Source organism: Phascolarctos cinereus, unplaced genomic scaffold (assembly GCF_003287225.1).
Source record: "Phascolarctos cinereus isolate Bilbo 61053 unplaced genomic scaffold, phaCin_HiC Scaffold_5;HRSCAF=322, whole genome shotgun sequence".
Classification (NCBI taxonomy): domain Eukaryota; kingdom Metazoa; phylum Chordata; class Mammalia; order Diprotodontia; family Phascolarctidae; genus Phascolarctos; species Phascolarctos cinereus.
This window is the reverse complement of record NW_027555958.1, coordinates 190058526-190073749: the sequence shown is the minus strand read 5'-3', so window position 1 is coordinate 190073749 and position 15224 is coordinate 190058526. Positions and strand designations below refer to the sequence as shown.

Here is a 15224-nt window from a genome sequence, read left to right as displayed (position 1 = left end):
AATGGAGAATAATGCAGTAAGCCTTTTATTGCTGAGAGTTCACTGTCAATTGCTGATGAATGAGTTTGATAGTCAATGTCTGCCAGTATTCCAACACCTGAAAGTTGCTACTCGTCATCATCAACATTGTTGTCGTGAAACAGGTAATCTAGAGATACCTGGCAATTATTTTTTCCAGTTTATGAAGGCAGCTATGGTGTAATGAAGAGACCACTAGATTTCCTTTAGGTTCAGCATTTCAAGGTTGAGCACCTCACGCTAAGTTGATCTAACTGCAAAGTTTATAGTTTACATATCAGTTTTGTGGACATTCTTGTGAAAGGGTGTGAAACTTGTATGCCTCTCATCACAGCTCTCTGGGGTTACCCCCTTACTTGATTTAAGGAATTAAAGATATGTATACACAGCTGCAGCGTTTTTGCTTGCACAATCCAGGCACAATACTGTTTCTAGATGGCCTGCATCTGTGAGGGGCTATGTGCATTTATACTGAGGTAGACAAAGGAGTTAGAATTTCTTATAAATGCACAAATCTAGAATTAGTAGACATCAGCCATCTCTGAATACACGAGGCATGAGGTGTTTAGGGGTTCCTTGACATAGGTAAGATGAGCCTAAAAAGAAAAAAACAGACTTTTTTGTTATTACCTGCTGAAGTATCAGAAATTCATCAGTCACTGTAGCTGCCTCTATTTCCATCCCCATCTTCCCCTGCCTCTACATGAGCAAACATGATTTAATTATATTGCATTACATTTAGAGTCTAAATGTGATATTGCTACTTCTTAACCCTATACCCTTGGGAAAATTATTTAACTTCCCTCTACTATACTTTGTTTATCTGTAAAATGGGGATAATAATGCATTTACTACCTACTTCTGTGCTTGTTAAAAAGGATCAAATGAGATGCTGTGATTTAAGCACTTTATATTTGCAAAGTGCTAGATAGATGTAAGCTATTAAGATATATACTTAAACAGTATCAACTTTCACTTGGATCCATGTAATTTTCATTGTCTCAATAAAAGCAGAGATATAAAAATCTAAGGGAGTCTCCACTTCAAGGTGGCAGAGAGAAGCCAAAAAATTGTCTGAGCTTTCCCTGGTTTCCCTTGGAAACAACATTAAAGGGGGCAGAACTAAGATGGAGAAATAAATGCGGTGACTTACTTGAGCTTTCCCCCAAACCCCTCCAAATACCAAAAAAATGGCTCTAAACAAATTCTAGAGCAGCAAAACCCACAAAAAGACAGAGTGAAACAAATTTCCAGTCCAAGACAACCTGGATGGTTGATTGGAAAGGACTATTGCACAGGACTAGGAGAGGAACAGAGTTCAGTGTGGGCCATGCAGGCAAAGACCAGGCCTGAGCGAAACTGGAGCAGTCCTCGGGATTGAATCAAGGGGCGCTGTGGTGGTTTCCAGACTTCTCAATCCACAAACACCAAAAACAACTTAGAAGGTCATTAGGAAATGTCTGTTGGACCATGATGAGAGAGGAGGTTGGACTGGCCCCAGTCATAGCGCAGCCCTGGGGCGGTGACTGCTTCCAGAGCTCTTGGCACACAGATGGAGGGGGATCAAGTGGTTGATCAGAGGAGGATTGCAGGAATCTCTTTGCTGGTGCTGAGGCAGGATTCTCTTGCTTTGCCCATGTTTGGATCTGGGTTGCTGTTCTGGGTGGCGATCCTGGGGCAAGGAGGAATGCTGGCATGGTGGAGCTTGTAGTGGTGGTAAAGAGAGAATCCTCCTCACAGTTCCAAGACAGGAAAGAGTGCTAGTGGTCACTCATAGACCACAGCACAGGCCTGGAAAGGAGTAAACACCTCGCCCTTGATCGTACCACCTTGGAAGGACTGAAAATTTACAGGTCCCTACAAATATCTCTGAAAATAGCTGCACAAAACCCCCAAAGCTTGGGGCAGTACATTCTCCACACTGGAAGCATACCCCTACCTTAACAAAGAGTTTAAAACTCAAGTAATTGGCTGAGATCATGAGCAAACAGCTCAAAAAAGTCAGACCATAGAATCTTACTTTGGTGACAAAGAAGATTAAAATATACAACCAGAAGAAGACAACAAAGTCAAAGCTCCTACATTCAAAGCCTCCAAGAAAAATATGAATTGGTCCCAGGCCATGGAAGAGCTCAAAAAGGAATTTGAGAAGAAGTAAGAGAAGTAGAGATAAAATTGGGAAGGGAAATGAGAGTGGTACAAGAAAATCATGAAAAATTAGTCAACAGCTTGCTAAAGGAGACCCAAAAAAATACTGAAGAAATTAACACCTTAAAAAATAGACTAGGGGCAGCTAGGTGGTGAGTGGACAGAGCATTGGCCCTCAAGTCAGGAGGACCTGAGTTCAAATATGCCCTCAGGGCAAATACTTGATACTTATTAGCTATGTGACCCTGGGCAAGTCAGTTAACCCCAATTGCCCCCCCCCAAAAAAAAAGACTAACTGAAATGGCAAAAGAGGTCCAAAAAGCCAATGAAGAGAAGAATGCCTTTAAAAGCAGAATTAGCCAAATGGAAAAGGAAGTCCAAAAGCTCGCTGAAGAAAATACTTCCTTAAAAATTAGAATGCAATGGAGCAAATGGAAGCTAGTGATTATGAGAAATTAAGAAATTGTAAAACAAATCCAAAAGAATGAAAAAATAGAAAACAATGTGAAATATCTCATTGGATAAACAACTGACCTGGAAAATAGATCCAGCAGAAATAATTTAAAAGTTATTGGACTACCTGAGAGACATGATCAAAAAACCAGCCTAGACATCAGCTTTTAAAAACGAGATAAAAAAAAAACAAAACAAAAAAGAGCTTTGATCATGGTAATCAATAAGGGAAAACTGTTTATATCCCTACATGGGAAGATAAAACTTGTAAATCTTAGGAACTGTATCTCTATTAGGGTGGTTAGGAGTAAACTTAGACAGAGGGTGTGGGTATAAGTTGACTTTTATGTGATGATAAAAAACATATGGAAATCTAAATAAATCACATTTGACACTTGAGAAATGAAAAATAATCCAATCAAAACATCCATGATAGCATTTAGGTGTTGCTGTTTGATTCCAGAACGTAATTTACATTTAGCTTCTATGATATCAATGATTGATTGTAGAAATGTACTTCTACCATGACCAATGAGGGATTTTTTTTTTTGCCAGACTATGCAGCTATGTATTTAGGGCTTTCGTTTTCATTTTTTAAAATTTCCCAAATGGTAGAGAATAGTCAGAGAGATAGATTAACAAAATAAAATGATTAAATGAATGAACATACTATATAAATGAAAAAGAAAATGTACATCTGGAATCCATTTTTCTGTCTCTACTACTATTACAACCATTACTGATACTAATATTAATACCAATAATAATAACTGCTAGCATTTATATACCATTTCAAGATTTGCAGAGTTCTTCATATATACTGTCTCTTTTGATTCTTGCAACAACCATTTGAGGTGGGTGCTATTATTCCCATTTTGCAGAAGAAGAGACTAAAGTTTTGTGAATTTCAATAATTTGCCCAGTGGCCCCAGAGCTAGTAAATGAGGCAGAATTTGACCTTAGATTTTCCTGATTCAGCATTCACCATTTTGTCCCATATGCCACTTCATAGCATACTTAGATATCTAATTCCCTCCAGTATCTTCAGTATCTTCTCTTTCTGTGCAATTTTCAACTGTCTTTCTATCAGTAGTTCTGCACTCAAACCCTTTTCTGGTTCTTTTAATTTCTCAGCATTGCCAGTGTAGCATTCAGGTTTCCACCTAATTCTTGCAGCCTTGCAACCTGAGCAGATCACCTCCTTTTCCACATATTTAAGGATGAATCCTAAGATAAACAGGAATATGGGAACAGGTTGTTCAGGGAACTTTGAGAAGTTGACCCACTGGACTTAGTTATATGTAGCAAAGAATAGGGGGGAAAAGACAGAATACAAAGGATGGTAGGATATTATGGAATGCTTTTTTGAGAAAGACAAAGGTTTTACTTGAGGCCTTTCACAGTATGTAGACACTTGAACAAAAGAGTGATGATAAATTCTGTGCTATTACTTGGACTGAACAGAGAAGGCCATTAGGGAGAGCAGTTTAGGATTTTCTTAGAATGATCCAAAAATGAGGTTGTAACCATTGTCAGATCTAAGAGTCATTTTAAAGCAAGAGAGAGAGGATTTATTAGATCCAGATGATAGAAGTATTGAAGAAGAAAACTTAGTGAATACTGTGGAGAGAAAAACACTTAAAAAGAGAACAAATACAAAGCTAAGAACAAGGTTTAGATTAATGTTTATTCAGATTTCTGTTTTAAATCCCTGGTCTAGTGGTTTTCAGACTCTGATATGCAAATTTACATGGAATATGGCATAGAATTGGTTTATAAAAGGAACTAGATTTTTTAAATAATTATTTCGCTATTGCCCAGTATATTAACTGTTGTTCAAATGGCTTCCTTTCACATACTTTCAAATGGCCATTATTTTGATAGCAAAGCATATTTGGAGGCCTATAACTTTTAAAACCTAATTCATGTAGTACAATATTTTCTCAATAGAAAGACTGTTTTTTCAAAGTATTTCTCAGAGGCTTCTGAGACATAGCACCTGTTGTGCCAAGGACACTATCACTAAGATGGGAAACCAAAGGCATTAGAAATGGTTGTGGCAGTAGTTTGTTCAGATTTGTCTAGTTTGGCAGTAAGACTAGAAACATGTTTTTATCATTTTTGGAGGTTGGGAACAAAGAGGAATGCTCTGTCAAAGACAGTAAGAATTGACACCTCTCTGCACCTATTTGATACTTTGTGTTATCACTTTGTTACTTCTTACTACAATATTTCATGTCCCCAATTTCAAACTGTCATTGAATATATTTTCTCCTGTATTTATGTTTGTAATGACATATCAAAGGCCTGGGGGAGTCTTACTTTACTTACTTCTGACAAATTAGCGTCACTGACTCTTTTATGTCTTTAGTTCTTCCAGAGATATATGATCTCTTCAGTATGTGTCTATGTTCAACCAAAACAGATTGATACTCTACAGTCTCTTTAATATACAGTTTTATTTTATGCTTAGTACAAAAACATCATCCCTCTGGTAATGAGCCTCTCCAAACTTGGGCAGACCACTTTTGCCCTGATGCTTTTTGAGAACCATAACTAAAGCTATCTCACCTTGGTTTGGCATGTGCCAGACTTCATGCTTAGCTGTCAAAAACCTCTGACCCCGAGTCATCATCATACAATAATGATACATAATTGGAGAAAGTCATTACCAAAGGCTCATATTACATAAATAATGTCTCAACTGAGAGATACTTTATTATTTAATGTTCCTTTATTTGAATAATTTGTCTCCTAAGACTAATTCACAGATACCCCCTCTGAATTTTCTTGTATCAAGGAAAATCTTGTAGGTAATATAGTTGGGCCTCTATTTATATTGAAGTATCATCCAGTGCAGCATGAAAGAATGTTTGAGAGGGTGTATTAATTGCCTGTCCTCTAAGGTACAGCAATCATCCCTTCCCACAGCTGTGCTCATTTTCTCAAGTTATCATTGGATGTGAGTACCAGGTGGAAGGAATTGTTCATTATGATGCTCTCCATCCAGTTTCTTAATGTCTTGACATACATTTCCTTTCATACTTGAAATCTGCTAGTGAATCCTGTGCTTTATCATTTGCATAAGATTCAGTGCTCATTTCATGGTAACTCGTGTTTTTCTTATCTGATGACAAAGTCATTGTAATGTACTTTGCCTATCAGTATTTTGAAGTATCTGTTGTTGGAAGCTAGTACAGAATCCCATGATGTAATGATGTATTAATTCTTTAAGGAGCTGCACTGAATAACTGTGGAAATCCAAGAACAAAGTCAAATTGGTCATTTAAATTTGTATATAATTTTTGCATTTTTGGCATTGCACTTTTTTTGAAGTTCTATATGTAGAATATGATCCTTTTCAGATAGAATCCAAATCTCTGGCTTCAGTCAAAAGCCAGCAAAAAAATAAACAATTTCTGAAGATTCAGAGTCACAGAATATAAAATTTAGATGAGCTGTCATAATCCATCTAGGCTTCCATTGATCAAGAATACTTTCTAATTACATCATTGACAAGTAGTGACATCTAACCTCTGTTTTGCAATCACTATTATAAGGGAACCCAGAACCATGTAAAGTTGCTTATTTCATCTTTGGTTAGTAAGTTATTTTCTTAAATCATGCCCAAGTTTATCACTGTGGTATTTTTGCCCTTTACAAAAGAACAAGTCTAACAGTTCTACAAATACTATACAACTTCGTCTTCACCCCATCCATTTTCCTCTTTTCTGTGTTCCCACATGTGTCCTCCTTACCCCTTTACTTCGACACCTCTTTTTTTGAAAATTCAAATTTAATCAACATGTCCATTGCCTCTAAAAAAAGACAGACTATCCTATTCCATTCACCATTTTTATGACAACCTGCCACCCTTGTATTGTGATCTCCTGTCGACTGTATGTTTTATAAGACCAGTGGCTCTACTCTCTATGTAAGCACTTAATAAATATTTTTTATTCATTCAGTCAGTCATCATGTTTCCCTCTGTCTTCTCTTCTCCAGGCTAAACATCTCCAGTTCCTCCCTTCAGTATCCTGGTCAGCCCACTTTAGGATATCCTCCAGTTTGTCAATGTGTCTCAGAAAATATGGTGTCCAGAATTGAACACAGTTCTCCGTATAGGTCTGCCCCAAATAGCCTTGGATGGCACTAAGGTTTTTATTTGCAGTATCACATTGTTGAATCACTTAGCTCTTGTAGTCCATTGAAATATCCAAATCTTGTTCACAGGAGCTGTTGAACAGCCATGCTTCATTCTGTACTTAAATTTTTTTTTTGTTTGTTTAAATACAAGCATAGAATTTATGAGACAGTTTGGTGCAGTGTCAAGAATGTAGCATTTAACATTAGGGAACCTGGATGTAAATCCCTACTCTGCCACTGTCTACATCTGTAAACCTGGGAAAATCAGCTATTTTCTCTGGTCCTCAGGTTTTTTATCTGTAAAATGAGGGGGTTAGACTGCATGTCCTCTAAAGTCCCTTCTAAATGCAAATCTATGAGCCTAAGAGTTTTACATTTATTCCTATTAAATTGACTCAGTCTTTGATTCTAGCCAATCAAGACCTTTCTGAATCCTGACTCCTGTTTTCCAGTGTGTTAGCTCTCAAGTTTTGTGTCCTTACAAATTTGACAAATGTATCTGTATATAAATTACCAATTAAAAATGTTGAATAGCTCAGGACCAAGGATAGATTCCTAGGAGACTGAACTACATACAGACTTTGCTCTAAGTTGGCATCAGCTGATTAATGACTGCTCTTTTGGTCCTGTAATTCAACCAGTTAAATATCTACCTGGTTATACCATTATAGCCCACATCTCTCCATTTTTCCCATAAGGGTAGCCTGGTAGCTTGACAAATATTGAACTGATAGCCAGGCAAATTATGTCCACTACACCAATCCTTCCCATCTACCCCAATCTTCTTCATTCCCTTGCCCTTCCTCCTCAGATAAGCTACAGACTCATTAGCTTCATATTGGCTTCTACTTTTCCAGCTTTATTTCATTCAGCTTTTATTCATAAGAATCCTATCCATACTGGAATACTAGCTAAAATAAAGTCACTTCTATCTCCATTTTTCAGAATTATGTTCTTCCTGCAAGACTCAGTTCTCATGCCACTTACTTGATGAAATCTTCTCCACCCAACCTCACTGAAAATGTTTTCTCTCTCTTCATACCTATCTATACTATCTTTGTTCCCATCACTCCCTATCTTGTATTAGATTTTTACTACTGTGTGTACATGTTAATGTCATAACTCCCTCCCTAAAGTGCTATATAAATGTTAGTTATTATTGACAGCAGCTCAGAAATTACACCTGCTAGTTTTTTTAGTACCCTATAATGTAGTTTGTCAGAGCTTGATGCCTTGAGCCACTGAGGGCAGCTAGAAGTATCATTTCATCCTTATCTTTTGTTTCAGATTCTCAGTTAATGATTTTCATTCTATTCTTCCCAGACTAAAAATTAATATCTTTAGACATGAAAATAGAAGCAAGTTAATAGATTAACATTTCAGCTTTCTTACCACCATATGTTATCATTGTCCTATCCACCCTGAAATAGAGTTTAATTCTTTTTTCATACTGCCCTCACCCATAACATAGCTATTAACAATATGTTTGTTGTCCTCAGCTCGTGTGTGGCTTTAGTCCCCTGACACTATTATTTTTGGACTGTCCCATTCCTTGTATCCATCCTCAGTCATCTGTCCTTTCTTCCATCTTCTTTATATGCCTCAAAAGTGTAATACTATTGGTTGATCCTATTAATAGAATGTTCTGCAAACACACCTGTGTAATGTCATTGTACTGATTGCATTCACCTCCAAAAGACTGCAGAACCTACTCAATAAGAAACAGGTTCTCTCAAAAATGATTGATATAGTAATCCTAGTAATTAATATAACCTAATCTCCTTAAGGGCAGGGATTGTATCTTTTTTTTTTTTAATTTGCAAACTCAGTATCTAATACAGTGTCTGACACATAATGGACACTTAGTAAGCAATAATGCTTATTGATTGATTTATTGATGCCGTCTTTGCAACTATCTGCCTACTCCCTATACATGATTCTGTCTCTTCCTCTTCATCAAATAATTTATTCCCTGAGTAGCTATGGTCTTTGCTTCTGTAGATTGTGTGTTACCTACTTCCTTGGATAGACCTTGTTGTTTTTTTAACTTAGATCAAATTGTTTTAGGCAGTTGGGTGGTGTAATAGATAGAGTACTGGGCCTGGAATTGGGAAGACCTGAATTCAAATTCCACCTCTGACACGTGATAGCTATGTGACCTTGCGCAAGTCAATTATCCTGTGTTTGCCTCAGATTCTCATATGTAAAGTGGGAATAATAATAGCACCTACCACCCAGGGTAGTACTGAGAATCAAATGAAATATGATTTGTAAAGTACTTAGCATAGTGCCTGATACATGGTAGATATCATATAAATATTAGCTATTATTAGTGACACTGACCTCTTTGCTGTTCCATGAATAAGACATTCCATCTCTCCTCTTCTGGCATCTTCTCTTGCTGTCTCCCATGCCTGGAATTTGCTCCCTCCTTATATCTTCCTCCTAGCCACCCTGTTTTCCATCAAATCCCAGCTAAAATCCTACCTTTTACACGAAGCCTTTTGCAACCTCCTCTTAATTCTAGTGTCTTCCTTTTTTAAATTATTTCCTATTTATTCTCTCTGTAGTTTGTACATATGTGTTTGCTTGTTGTCTGCCCCATTGGATTGTGAGTTCCTTGAGAGCAAGGATAATCTTTTGCCTCTATGCACTTAGTACAGCTTGCACTTAGTACAGCTTTGATAAATGTTTATTGGCTGCCTGATTTCAAAATTTGATTCTTTAGAATTTCCCTTCTCTTCTGGCTGATTTCTCCTACATGATGTGTTTTTACATCCTAAATATCATTTTTTGACCCTTCATAACTGACTCTCTTCAAAATATAGGGAGGATGACAGATTTTCTTTCGTTCTCTAACATTAACTATGTGATATTGTCTACTTGCTACCAAAATTCCCATTATTTCCATGTAATCAATTTTTTCTTCTTAATTGGTGGGAACCAAGGCAAGTCTTGAATATCTCAGCTGTCTTACTTTTGACACAAAGAACTGTAGCTGTTGTCTGTATAATTGATGTTCTTTATCATTACAGTTTCATGCTTTTGTGCCAGGCTTGTGATCCTTCTTTCCCAATCTCCTGGTCTAATTATTCCTCTTGTCTAGGTGGACTACAGCAAATCCAAATTATAATAGGCTTTTGGTTTCTCCCTCTATTAATCTTTTCTGAAATATTCTCCAGAGTGTTTCCTCCTTCAATGTTTCTATATGTCCTTAAATAGGTATGTCTTCTTCAAATAAAATGCTGCTCCATTCCACCTTTTTATCTCTACAATTTTTGTCAGTAAGTTCCTAGGGCCATATTTCAGATATGAAACCCATCTCACAAAGAGTCAGTGATACATATGAGGATAAATGTTCTTCTTATTATGCCATGTTTGTATCCTGTATTCTACCCATTTCTATATAAACATTCAAGGCCACAGGTTTTATTGATGACTTTATTCTTGGAAATTGTCTCCTGTAAGTTACTTCCCTCCTTTCTTTTACTCTCCTTACTATATTGCACCAGTTACTTTCTATGGTATTAAGCTTGTCAGATCTTTATTGGCAGCCCTCCTCTTCCTTTTCACATTAAAGCTCATTAGATATATAGCTGTATAAGAAGAAAATAAAATGTTTTCAGTTAAGCCTTTTTATCATTTATATAAATTTTATAAATAATCCTATGACTTTAGTTGCCATGTATGTCTTATGGAGTTGTGGGTTTTTTTTTTAGTTAATACTTTCTATATTTATTTAAGTTTGTGTTTGTTTTAGTTGTTAAATTTAAAAGGGTATAAACATAGAGGTTAGAAGAAATTGTCCTTCCGACCAAATGTCATTGTGGGTTTTATTCATAGGAAACATGAATCAATACATTTTAGTGAGGGTTTTGTTTTGTTTTTACCAACACTGGACATATTTCACTTACTCTAGAAAGGTGGATGGATTACAGAACATGTGGTATATTTAGCATACATTCCATTTACTCTCTAAGACTCTCAGACTTGTAAAGTTTCCTTCAAAGTCCTTTTTTCTTAGTTAATTAACCATAGTTACAAATTGTGTAAACTTTTTCTGAAATATTTCTCTACCCATAATGAAAAAGATCTCTACCCATGTTGATTATACTTCTACTTAGGTAAGACATCTACCAATTTGTGTGATACTTTCTATAATATTCATTTCCAAAAAAGCCTCTCTGGGAAAATTAGAAAACCTTTAAGGATTTAGGAGATAACTTCAGTTTCATTTGTACTTTCACCAGAAGTCCATATTTGCATATCTGTATTGTGCAGTAGAATTACAATAACAGTGATCTACATCCACAAAGTTATGGGAATACTGATGGAGTTTGGAGGGACATCTGGACCTGACAGAGTATTGATATATGGTGTTTCCAAGAACTATCACGCTTACATAATTGAGATAATCTGTAAGTTAAAGGGTAAATTAAAATGAAAAGTGAATTTAGGGAAAAAAGACTTAAAGATCCTTTACCTACTATATCTCCAGGGGATAGTGTTTTGTTTATTTGCTGTTTTTATCTTAAGTCTGATAAACTCTATCCATCAATTTCCCTTAGTTAGACTTACTTCTTAAATCAAAAAAAGTGTGAGGAGCTCATTTGAAAAGAATTGAGTGTGAAATGAATAGGGTGAAACTGAGGAGTTTCTATAATTTTATACTGCACTTCTTTAAAATAAGCTAATTTAGCACAGAATGAAAACATTTAGCAACAAAATAAGCATGTGTTCTTTAAACAAGATAAAGAGACAGATGAGCATAGCCCCAAGTAAGAAATAGAAAATGTGTTTCATTAAAGAAACCACATGTTTTCTGAAATTATGCATATCTGAATATAAATTCTAGGAGAGCTGGCTCAGTCAGTGATCATTCTATCAGAAAGAATGCAGCTTGGATCAGGCTGTGCACAAGTGGATAAGATAGGGGTTAGGAGTTCTGCATGTGAATTTTTAATTTCCTCTTTCTTGTTAAACAGGGGCACAAATTCTTAGTAGCAATATGCCAGAAGGTTTCTCCTTGCCCTTTTGCATGAACTTTGGTTAGAAGAGTGAATCGTTCAATTTTAGGGAACCAGTGCTCAAAGGATGCTCAAAAGAGATTAGCAATATTTGGAATCATAGAATCTTAAGAATTGGAAAATACCTTAGAAAATATCTACTCTACCTTCTATATAGATAGGAATTATTTATATGACATTCCTGATCTGTAAATACTTAAATAGTATTCCAAATGAATTGTTGGTTCATAGACACTGTTAGACAGTTTTCTCTGCTTGTTGAATTATATTGAGTTGCTTTTGTTTTCTATAACAAGTTATACATTAGTCTTAATTTTCCCTTGGAATCAACAAAAAGCAATTCTTTAATATGCTAGTGTTTCAAATAATAGAAGAGACTATTGTGTTTCTCCATAGTTTTTTTCTAATTTTAGTGTTCCAGTGCTTTCATCTATCAGATAATTTTAACTATATGATGGTTTCTAGAAACTGGAATATCTTTGTTATTGTCATATGGAGTTTTTAAATGTCCCCATTGAGAAACATAGTACTGGGAATTTTTCATGGTATTCCACATGTAGTCAGAGGAACACAAATTATTCCATAATTTCACAGCCCACAATCTGACTGCTATGTTTCTGTTACTATTATATGATTGCATGAGCTGGTGAACTGTTAACTTCAAAGCTTTCTACTTCTTTCATTAAACTTAATTCAGCAAATATTTAGCACCTAACAAGTGTAATGCACTATGCTTTATGCTGAGAGTTTGACAAAGAGATCCAGCTATGGATTTTTAGAACATAGCTTAAAATATAGAAATAACAGAACCCTGGCCAAGGGTACATAAAATAGGATAACAAAAACACATTTGTAGAGTTTTGCCAATTCCAATCATGATAATTAAATTTTAAACTGAAAAGGAAAGAGAAAAAAAGTAAATTGCCTACATGTAGCTAGCAAACAGGGTACTATCTAGTAGACACTATATAGAAAGAAGAAGTGATCCAGGAGCTCTTAAGAAATAAATCCATGAAATCAATTAAACAAGAAGCATTTATTAGCTGCCTGCTATGTGCCAATCACGGTGCTTGGTGCTGGGGATGCAAATAATGAAACAAAGCTTTTTCCAGGGGTATCTATTTTAATGAGAAAAGGACCCAGCAATAAAATCCATGGCCTTACAAATTTATACACAAGTGCACAAAGTATGGATAAGAAATGAGAAGAACCAGAGATTTTAATGCAAGGAAATGTATTTCAAAGGTATCACTGTGACCAGTGGCAGAAATATGGCTCCAAGAGAAACTATGAGGATAAAAGGAAAGAATAACATTGTGTCTTAAGTTACCTTATTCACAGAATTTGAGAGTTAGAGAAAATCTTAGCAGTCATACAATCCAACCCATACCCAAAAGAAGTTTCCACTATAACATACACAAGTGGTCATTCAGCCCCTGCTTATAGACCTCCAAAAAATTCACCACCTCTCAAGCCAAACCATTACATTTCTGGACAGTTTTAATTGTTAATAATTTAATTGTTACTATCAAATCTAAATTGGCTGTTTGGAATTCTTACCCATTGCTCCTGCTTCTTGCTGTCTGGGATCAGGTATATCAAGTCTCTTGCCTTCTCCATGTGACTGCTTTTCAAATATTCAAGGTAGTTAACCACTCCATCAACAATGTATTACTGTCTCAATTTTTCCATAATCTTTCCAGTATTTGCATTTTCCTTTTCTGTCATGTTAGCTAATCTAAAAGATATGAGATAGTATGTCAGAGTTGTTTTAATTTGCGTTTCTCTAATCAATAGTGAGTTAGAGTATGTTTTCATATGGCTATAGATAGCTTTGATTATTTCATCTAAAAACTGGTCATATCTTTGATCATTCATTAGTTGTGGAATGGCTCTTATTTTTATAAATTTGACTCGCTTCTCTATATGATTCAGAAATGAGGCCTTTATCAGAGAAACTTGCTTTAAATTTTTTTTCACAGTTACTATTGCTAACTGTATTTCCCTCCATCCTACTCCCCCACTTATTCTATTCTCTCTCTTTTTTTACCTTGTCTGTCTTCAAAAGTGTTGTGCTTCTGACTTCCCCCTCCCTTCTATCTGCCCCACCTCCTTCTCTTATCCCCTTCACCTCCTTCTTTCCTGTAGGATAAGACAGATTTCTATACCCAATTGTATGTATATGTTATCCTCTCTTTAAATCAGTTCTGATAAGAGTAAGGTTCATTCACCCTCCCTCATCTCCTCCCTCCTCTCCTCCACAGTAAAAGCTTTTTCTTCCCTTTTTTATAAAGTGAAATTCTACCTCTCCTTTTCTCTTTCTCCCAGTACATTCTTCTCTCACCCCTTAATTTTATTTTTTTTAGATATCATGCCTTCATATTCAATTCACACCTTGTACCCTCTGTCTATATATACTCCTCCTAACTCCCCTAATAATGGTAAAGGTTTTATGAGTTACAAATATCATTTTTCCATGCAGGAATGTAAACAGTTCAACCTTAATAAGTCCCTTATGATTTCCCCTTTCCTGTTTACCTTTTCATGCTTCTCTTGAGACTTGTATTGGAAAGTCAAATTTTCTATTCAGCTCTGGTCTTTTCATCAACAATGCTTGCAAGTCCTTTATCTCATTGAATGTTTATGTTTTCCCAGAAGAATTATACTCAGTTTTGCTGGGTAGGTGATTCTTGGTTGTTATCCTACCTCCTTTGCCCTCCAGAATATCATAGTCCAAGCCCTCCAGTCTTTCATGTAGAAGTTGCTAAATCTTGTGTTATCCTGATTGTGTTTCCACAATACTTAAATTGTTTCTTTCTGGCTGCTTGCAATATTTTCTCCTTGACCTGGGAACTCCGGAATTTGGCTACAATATTCCTAGGAGTTTTCCTTTGGGGACCTCTTTCAGGAGGTGATCGATGGATTCTTTCAATTTCTATTTTACCCTCTGGTTCTAGAATAGCAGGGCAGTTTTCTTTGATGATTTTTTGAAAGATGATGTCTAGGCTTTTTTTTTTTTTGATCATGGCTTTCAAGTAGTCCAATAATTTTTAAATTATCTTTCTTGGATATATTCTCCAAGTCAATTATTTTTCCATTGAGATAGTTCACATTGTCTTCCATTTATTCCTTCTTTTGGTTTTGTTTTATTATTTCTTGGTTTCTCTCATAAAGTCATTAACTTCTACTTTCTCCATTCTATTTTTTTTTTTTTGGTGAGGCAATTGGGGTCAAGTGTCTTGCCCAGGGTCACATAGCTAATAAGCATCTGAGGCTAGATTTGGACTCAGCTCTTCTTGAATCCAGGGCCAGTGCTCTATCCACTGCACCATCTAGCTGCCCAACTCCATCCTATGTTTTAAGGAATTATTTTCTTCAGTGAGCCTTTGGACCTCCTTTTTCCATTTGGCCAATTATGCTTTTTAAGTCATT

At 35.9% G+C, this 15224-nt stretch overlaps 1 protein-coding gene across 1 annotated transcript in view; it reads left to right on the top strand.

Moving 5' to 3' along the window:
* The window catches only part of MEI4 (meiotic double-stranded break formation protein 4), a 205754-nt gene that overhangs the window by 107900 nt on the left and 82630 nt on the right, over positions 1–15224 (top strand). The gene's annotated exons all lie outside the window — the stretch shown is intronic.